The following is a 9449-nucleotide window of genomic DNA, read 5'->3' on the forward strand; positions in this document are numbered from 1 at the left end:
GATGACGAACAATGTAACCTCCTAAATAATGTAAAATAAACTTAAATGTTTCTGGTGCACAATAATCGTGATCTAATAATTCATTATCAGTAGGATCTCCACAGGGCAGGCTTGGATTACAAAGCAAATTTTGTAAATGTTCTTCCAATTATTCTTGAACTTCCTTAAATGGTTTTTTATGACTCTGAAGAAGATTTTTTAAAGTAACAAGGGAAGATCCAGGATCAGTTTGAACTGATGCTCGTTTGGGAGGACGAACCAAACTGTACACAGTCATCAGTCTATACAGGTATAAGAACTGTACTGTTGTGGGATGAGAATTGCTTCCACTTCCTTGTCTTATCATTCCAAAGAAACGCTAATTGAAAAGAAAACATAAGTTAAGAGTTTAATGCAAGATTATATAATCATTACACTAAGTCAGTTTTACCTCTAATGGGTCCTGATTAAAGTGAGCTGTCAAGATATAATATGAGTTTGGAAGCAATTGTTTAATGAGTGCTGAGATACTAGTTAGCGTCAAGCGTAGATTTTCTGCTGTCTGGTGGCTCAAAAATCCCTTTTGATCACTGCTTTCAATCTATAATCTGAATGTTTCCCATCTATTTAACCATTCTAGAGATTCTTCAATAACCTATTTTAAAAAAGTTGTTTATTAAAACATTTATAGTTTTTCCTAGTGAATCATTACTATTACCTTGAGATCATTTGAATCATGTCTGATTCCATCCTGTGGCAATCTGCGATTTAAAGCATCAAAAAGAGCATTGATGCGACGTATGAAACTTATTGTAACATCTGCATTCTTTAGGCTAGCAACCTCACGCTGTTTATAAAACAGCATAGCATCAGCAAAAGTATTACTAAATATCTATAAAGAAATGAGATAAATAAAAGTATTCTTATCAAATCAGATTATATAAGTAAAAAAAAAAAAGTGTTACTTGAGCTGCCAGCAATACACTCATTCTCTGGAAGTTATTGAGATTAACATGTATTTCAGTTACTTTGGGACATGCCTTTAATCCCTTTGGTAATTTGGAATCTTCATCAACAACTGCTTTAAAATGCTGTAATTCAACCCTTCCTTCAGGAAACTAAAAGTAAAAATGAAGAATAATGCAATGGCTTATATTATAAATTAGGTGAAAACACTTTATTTTCTTAGTTTTACCTGAAAGTATCTACTTTTCAAAAGATTGTTTCGCATACATTTTAAAATATGTGGTACATCAATAATTGCCAGTACTTGTCTATCTGCAGCAGGATTTGTAAATGAGCATTGTACATTATTTGTGTCTGCACAAATTCCTAAAGCTTTTAAAGCTGCTTTGTTTGTGCTGGCACCATCACAAACTATTGCATTGACTATTATACCACACTGCTCTAAATGAATAATTGCTTGCAAAATAAGTTTTGCAACAGTAGAACCTGGGACAGAGCTTTTTGAACAGAATGTGCCAATACATTGTACCCAACTAGCAAAGTGAGGTCTGAACATAAACACTAGGCCATGATCACCTGCTGTAAATTCACTCTGTGGCAACACAGAATTATCACCACAATCAACAAGTCCAATCATTTTACCAGTAGCTTTTGAAAGTTCTATATGTTTTTGAAGTGTAATTTCATCAAAAATTAAAACTCCCTGGCATTCTGTTTGTGGAATAGTCTCCAATTTTGACTTTAAAATAACAAAAAGATCTTCATCAAATCCAAATTTGGCATTAATGCCTCTGATATATTGATGCAGTGTAGACTGACAAGGCAAAGGCAAGTAATCATTATTTCTCAAAAATTCATAGACAGATGGTGACCTAATTTTTAAAAGCAAACAGTCAAGTAACCAATTAATGTCATATCTCATACCCTTTTTGCTTTTTATATGGCATGCTTTCAGCATGTGCTCTATTACAAGTTTCTGTCTCGGTGGTAAGGAATCAAGTTTATCAGCTGACAACTGTTTTATTTTAAGTTCAGCATTTTCTTGATGAAGCTTGAGATTTTCTGTTTGAAGAGTTTTCAGTTTCTTCTTATAGATCATCTTTTGCTTTCTGCACCGATACAAATCCTCTTTGACTTTTAACAATTCAGACCGCAAAGCAGAGATTTTATTGACATATAACAGCTCAGGATGCTGTGTAGTTGCTGCTTCAGATGTGGAGGGTTCTTCTATTTCATTTTCTACAGTTGTTACTTGAGAGTGTGTATCATGCAAATCTAATGATTGATAAAAAAATATAAAAAAAATCAGACAATTAATCTTAAAGTAGTTATAAGAAAAGTTAGGCCACAGAGAGATAGCCCTCAGTGAATCACAGTGGGTCTCACAAACCCAGCTCAATCTTTAGTTAGCATTTTTTAAATATAAAATGTTCCTTAAAAATACTGAAAAAATTTATATTTTTCCAACTTTTCGGCCCGATCAACATGAGATTAGAACGTTTTTTTATTTGATTTTACTTAGACTAGATGTCTTAAGCTTCCAATCGAAAAATTTATATTAAAACACAGGGTCCGAGAGACCCACTGCAACTCAGGCAAGGGCAAAAAGTTACATGGCTCACTAAGGATTAAGATTACATAAAAAACATATAAATATTTACCTTTGGTATTGACTTTTCGGTATCTCTTCGTAGATGGTTCTTCATTTCTTGTGAGACATCGCGTTGATCGTTTTTGAGGTACAGACTTACTAATGTACTTAGGACAATTAGGGAAGTTTGATGGATATGCATCTGACGTTAATGCCCAGCGATCTCGTGGAATTTCTACTTTCTCTCCATTTATAACATGGGAGTAGGTTTTTAAAATAAATCTACTCGCAAAATGTACGTCACAAACATAACATTTACTTGTTAGCTTCTTGTCGTCTCGTGAAATGCATCGCATCCACTTCTCAATCTTATCGCTAGGAACACGGAAGAAATGTCTCTTCTCGTTCGATGACTTATATCCTGCCTTGCATCCTGGCACAAAGCACGTTGGCATTTTTATGTAGCTAAAAAAAACAATTATTATAGGTCGAAATCACTGAGTTCTGTATATCCAAAGCAAGAACAAGGCTCTTCTGCCAACAGTGGCGCCAACTAGCGGCAAAAATTGGCTCTAGCTAAGTTTGAACTATGAGTCGAAAGACCAGTTAATCTACCGACTCTGGATAGGTTAATTTCACCGAAAATGCGTGGTGGAAGACCTCGTGGTGATGGCCGTGGCCGGCGAAGTTTGAATGATCGCGCTCAAAACCAGCGATACCAAAGATGATTGGAGAATGAGAACGAGACCCACCGTGAGCGTCGAAGTGATTCCGCTTAGTAGTGAGTCTCCGAGACACAGTGGCGTGCCGTGACATTTGATGATAGGGAAGCCGTGTTTCTGTAAGAAGCCGACTTCCGGGGGCAATCAGTTAATTGCGCGTCAGTGATGGTCTGGGGTCCATTCGTACGTGCGTGGTGGCGGAAGAGACGTATCTGACAAAAACCGACAAAAAAAAACATAAAACAAACATATACTATGTACAAAATAGTTTGCTTTAAAACAATCAGCCGTTCGGACATCCTGGGCGTCGATGTGGTTCTTTAATGGTCGATCGAAGGTGGCCCCAGGACAGTGGCGTTGACAAGTCTTTAGGGCACGGAGAGACTTTCTCACGGTCTAAGTCCGAAGTGGCACGGGTTACGCGTTGGCACAATAGACGAGAAATTGTTTTTTTTTTTTTTTTTTTTTTTTTGCGCGCGTTGACATACGGCGTTTTGGTTATTCGCAACGTTAACCGAGTGCAAGGTGTTTTCGATTGTCGGGGATTATATCAATCTCCGTTCTTTCTTTCGTCCATCTGATTAGTCGTTCTCCCTCAATCACGCTTCCCGAGTGGTCGGTCCCCAGTTACTAAACGTAACGAGACTCTTACCTGGAGCGCGAGAAAAGTCAAAATCGAAGACGAATTCGATCTTCCACCGATCATAAGACGACTTTCTTCCGCGATTTATGGTTTCTGCCCGGCAGTTTGATATAAACAATGAGTGTCCGACTACAAATGACGTTTACCTGTTTTTTTAAACTAATCAATTTTTCTCTAAATTAATCGTTTTTCGCGTCTTTTGTGACGGGTCAGACCTGTCCGGTACATGACATTTCCATAAAAGTTTTAAACAAATACCGGAAATGACAAAAATAAACAATTTACGTATTTTAGTTCTAAAATACAAATAATACATACATAATACAAATTGACATGATACAAACAATAATAGAAAAACTTGTTTTTTTATTTTTTATAAATTAACTCTATTCGGCGAGTTTTTCGGCAAAGTCGTTAATTACTTTATCGTAAAAGTCGCCGGTCGTCGACTCCATCAACGTATTTAAAAGCACTTTTTCTATCGAAAGCGACGCTAGCGACCACGATTTTTCTCCGACCGAGTGTTCCTGGCCGATGTACGAATTCGCTTCGTGGTCGAAAAACTGCGCTCGACAGACCCACCGGTAGATGGTCTCGTAAAAATTAACGATATTAAATCGTATAATTCTTTTAGTACGTCTTTGTTCGGATCGACATTAATTATAATACTTTTTATGTCTAAGAGTTACTTGTCAATAGGCTATAGTCTGGACACGAATATAAATATTGCGATTCGCTACGTAATTTAGATAAATCAAAAAATTTCCCATATAATATACTTAATTCAAAGAATTAAAACACGCTTGGAAAAATTGTTTTTCATAATATTAAAATTATTAACATTTAAAAGTGATAAAAATTCTAAAGATTTTCTGACAATATAATTACAGTATAATTAAAAGAAAATTATAATTAAGTATAACTTTGCGAAGAAACGTACATAAAAATAACATTGAATACTCTACTTTTTAAATCTTAAACAATTCACGTAATCAGACAGCTCCCTGCCAGTGGCTAAGGGATAGAATCGTTGAAAGCGTTCTTAGGGCTGTTTCACACTGTCACCGACTGGTCCGACCGGTCCGACCCGACCGAGCCTATAATCGGACCGACTAGTAGTAAAAGAATTCACACTGAGTACGATTATGTCGGTGGCCGACTCGTAAGGACCAATCGGAACGCGTCTTACAGATCAGAACACTAGCCAATCGTGGTAAGTTTTTCAATTTAAACAGAAAACATGGCCGTCTTTGAAAGGTTGTCGTGTGTTCGCGGGCTAACGACACCATTTTAGCATTTTTAATGTCACTTTCTCTTGTAAATGAAATGTATTATGGTGAATTAAAGTAATTCGTTTTGTTAATATCGATAAGTGCCTGCGTATTTCTTAATAAAGTTGTTCTTAAACGAAGCAAATAGACGGAAATAAAAAATCGTTCGTAACTTTTAAACGGTTGATCGTAAGTAATATTTTTTTAATACCAATCGATTCAGCGTATCAAATTACATTTAGATATGTCTACGTCTATTCGTTAATATGAAGTTTAAGACTATTTTTTAGCTGGATACCTTTCGCTTTACTCTAACCAATTATTTTTTTCAATGTCGCCTTTATAATCGGCTCGCCGAATATCATAAAGCCATGGATATTTTCTGACTTCGTTTATTAAAGCTTCCGAGAAAACTTTACCTTCCGCCATTTTCTAACTTCGGATAAATCTAAACTCTGATTGGTTACAGCTTCGAAGCTCTCATTGGCTGTAGCTCACCGACTGCTCCGACGCGACTACAAATATTTAACTTTTTAAATCTGTCCGACTGGAACGACCAGTCGGTCGACCGACTGCTGTTGCCATGGTAATACGACTAGGAGTCGGACCGGTCGGCCCAGTCGGTCATAGTGTGAAACAGCCCTGAAACAGCCTTATGGTGTGTAGCATCCACCGGCTAAACCGGCTGAGGTTGGTGCTCTGTAAAGCGCACGCGCCAATGCCCTCTGGCTGCTTTACACCATTCGGTTATTCTCGCCGTGAAAGCTGTCTCGGAAGCGCTTCCATTCCGCCACTGATTATTCAAATATACAATAGCAATCTTATCGTTTTTTTCACATGTAGTATAGAAATTTGTAATAAGATACATAATGCGGTTATAATAAAATATTAATTTTAATTTATTCAAAGTACGTGAAAATTTATATTTTAGAAAATACAAGGGAAGGTTATTGGAAGGTGGAAGCGGCGCTTCCACCGCTTCCAATGACGACACGCCACTGCATGTCTGCAATATAAACATATATAATTTACATTTATATTGCAGACAAATCTTTAAAGGTCCACACCTTCAGCAAAGAATGCAAATACACAAACACTAATATAACAATTAACCATTTTCGCTTAATTGTAATACACTATCTCATTTAAAATAAATATATATAACTAATATTTTAAAATATTAATTTATACAGATATTTATATTTAATTGGTAATTAGCGCCAAATGATCACGTGGAAAGTTGTTGTTTACGGCTACATGTTAAGAAAATGTTCTAACTGTTGATTTCGTAATTCATAATTAACACAATATAAAAAATGATAAAGAAATTACACAAACACAATACCCAAACTGGACTCTTGTTCCGATACAATTGGAAATATTTTATTAATTCGTTTAAAATAATAATGGGAATCTTATAATAAATTATGTAAGAAGATAACAAATGTTAGAACTTACTTTCTGAGTAAACAGAAAATGGGAGACATTCTTAATCGGTTAAATACGATGGCTGCCATTTTCAGAAATAGAATACGGCAAAGGTTGCCAGATTGTCTTCTTTGGTGGTGATTCACAAGGATGTTTTGTGGCTATTCGCCTTTTACTCCGAGAGACTTGTGGGTGATCGCTAGGCGACCGAAGAGGCAGCCTTATAGAATGGCCTAATCGCGCGCGAGGAAAGAATTCCTTCCGGGGGGCTTTTTATGAGAAACTGGCCCCTATTTAGGCATTATCGACTTGGAGAAAACCCATGCTGCCAGCCCGTCCGAGCAAGGCGCGAACCCCCGACCGGACTCCCAGTGTTTAGGGTCTAGTCCACTCAAGTGGGGTGACGAAGACCGCTCGGCCACTGGTGGGTTCCAAATTGTCAAAGTTAAAATTCTTTAAATAATACCGGGAATGTTTGAATTCTCTTAATAATTACAAACATTAAATTTTATTTTAGATTTTTATTTAGGAATATGAAATTTCTAATTATAAATTATTTTATTATTTGTTTTTTTAACACTTTGTGCCTTTTTCCAGACGCATCATGGGTTCGGGTGGGCCCGTAATGGGACGGACGGATGGTGTGGAGTACGGGGCCCAATACGTTCCCATGAAAAATTCCCGGGAAGTTGTTCGCCCGGATTCGATTCCGGGTTTACCAGAGCGACTTAACCTCCTCGCCCATACGGCCTTTACAAATTTTATACTGTATCAACTTGTATTTCAATTTTACTTAACTTCATTATGTCGTCAAGTTTTCCTTTATTCTTACGTATTATTTGAACTTTTCGTTTTTGATGCTTCATACTGTAAGTACCAGAGAGAAGCCTGTTACCTTGTTGCTCATCATGCTTGCCTTTAAATAAGTCGAGTGAGCCTGATCATACAGGATTATACGTGCCGATAGAGCCAGTATAGATAAGTGGACGAGGAATTAAATTCCAACACAAATTGTCCTTAAGAAATTGCGAAAGATTCGGATACGAATCCTTCGCGGCAGTAAGGGGATAGGGCGCAACAACCTGAACGATCATTAATGCGACGAAAACAAGCTTAACAATAGGTGATTCTCGTAAACTGGCATTTCGTTGTTGAAATAACGCCATTTGGTTTGTTTAGCACACAAGAAACACGCATTTCGTTTCAATTCTCAGTATACATCGCTCACTACATAATGTGTTTTCGTGTCTGAAAAAAATGAAAATGTGCAAGTTATTATTTCACAAATAAATATTTCATAGATTGTTTTATTAATTCGTTTAAATTCAATCTTGGAATTATCTATGAATAAATTATTCATGTGTATAAAGTAAGCACGGAATCGACGGAGAATCGATGACAAATGTGAAATGAGCAAATTGAATGGATTAATTGAAGACGGACTCGATGATTCACTAAATGACTAATTTGACGCTATCGCTAACACAATTTTGCATCGCTTTTCACATTCATTAGCGATTCTCGTTCGGTTCCACTACACTACATGGATACGTCGATAAAATTTTAATATCCTCTCACCAGATGGCGACACGTATTAAATTCTGAAAACGTTTAGAATTTATTTATTTATTTTAATATAAAATTAATATACTTTAAAAAATAAATGTAAATCGAAACTTTTTCTATAATAAAATATTTGATCAAATCATATTATAATTAGGAAGGTAGAGACTAATTAAAAGCCTAGACTGAAGGAAGGAAGAGAGTGAGAGAATGTCATGAATCCTAAATCCAAAGATCTTCAAACTTTACTTTCATTATTTCTTATAAATCTACTATTTTTCTATTCTTAAAAGTTCCCAAGAAAATTCAATTTCTAATGAATGATACTCACGATTTACATTCGACGTTTTCACGTAAATAAATTAAAAGACAGTTTAAACTATAAAATAATGAAAGGTTTGAGAAACTTCCAATAAAAATTTTAATTCCTCTTAAAATAGATAATAAGCAAAACTTAACTAGTCAGGTATTATCATAGAAGGTGTTAACAGGGCTATTTTGGTCTATGTCTCATTTTATAGCAGGTCTTTAAAATATTTATTATAAATTATTCATCCCGTCCAATTTCTTGTATATTAAGAAAAAGGCTCTTTGTCAAATTTTTTTAATATGATGGTAACTTCAAAATGGCGAGTATCCCAGGCCTCTCTTGAGAGTGCCTGACTATATATACACTAATCTAATATTGAACAGCGTGTAAACCCGCAGAAGACTGTAGATTTGTAAAAGTGGAGTGGAGAAAACCAAACAGATTGTTAAAATAGAAGAAAAATTCAAAATTGAGTTATAGTTTCTTTGCAATCCTTGGAAATTTAAGTTTTCTATTTCATAATATTTAAAAAATTGAGGTAGGCGTCAGTCTATAGCCCCGGGATCCCGGAATCGAATCTGGGAGAGCAACTTCCACAAATTTTTCGTGGAAGATCTGTTTCGCCCCATAGCCCCGACCTTCATCGCCCGGCCTGGTAGAACCCACGATGTGTATGGGAAGAAAGGCTCTCTTAGTGTCCATAACTTTAAAAGGGACAAAAACGGATTCATAACTTGTAAAAATCTTTCACCGATCGCTACAGTTTCTCTCTCTTATATATAACAGCTTGGAAGTAAAAATTAAAATTCTGTGATCCAAATTATTATGATTTAAACCATAAAACCCTCTTAAGTTATAATTTTGTATTGCATAACGTACGCGACCTAGGGAGTTGGCCGTGTAATTCGAAAGGCCTATTCTCTAATACAAACGAGTAGTATAAAGACTTATTGTCCAATTCAAATTTAGAATGTTT

This window comes from Centruroides vittatus, unplaced genomic scaffold, assembly GCF_030686945.1.
Source record: "Centruroides vittatus isolate TY-2023 unplaced genomic scaffold, ASM3068694v2 contig_392, whole genome shotgun sequence".
In the NCBI taxonomy this organism is placed as follows: domain Eukaryota; kingdom Metazoa; phylum Arthropoda; class Arachnida; order Scorpiones; family Buthidae; genus Centruroides; species Centruroides vittatus.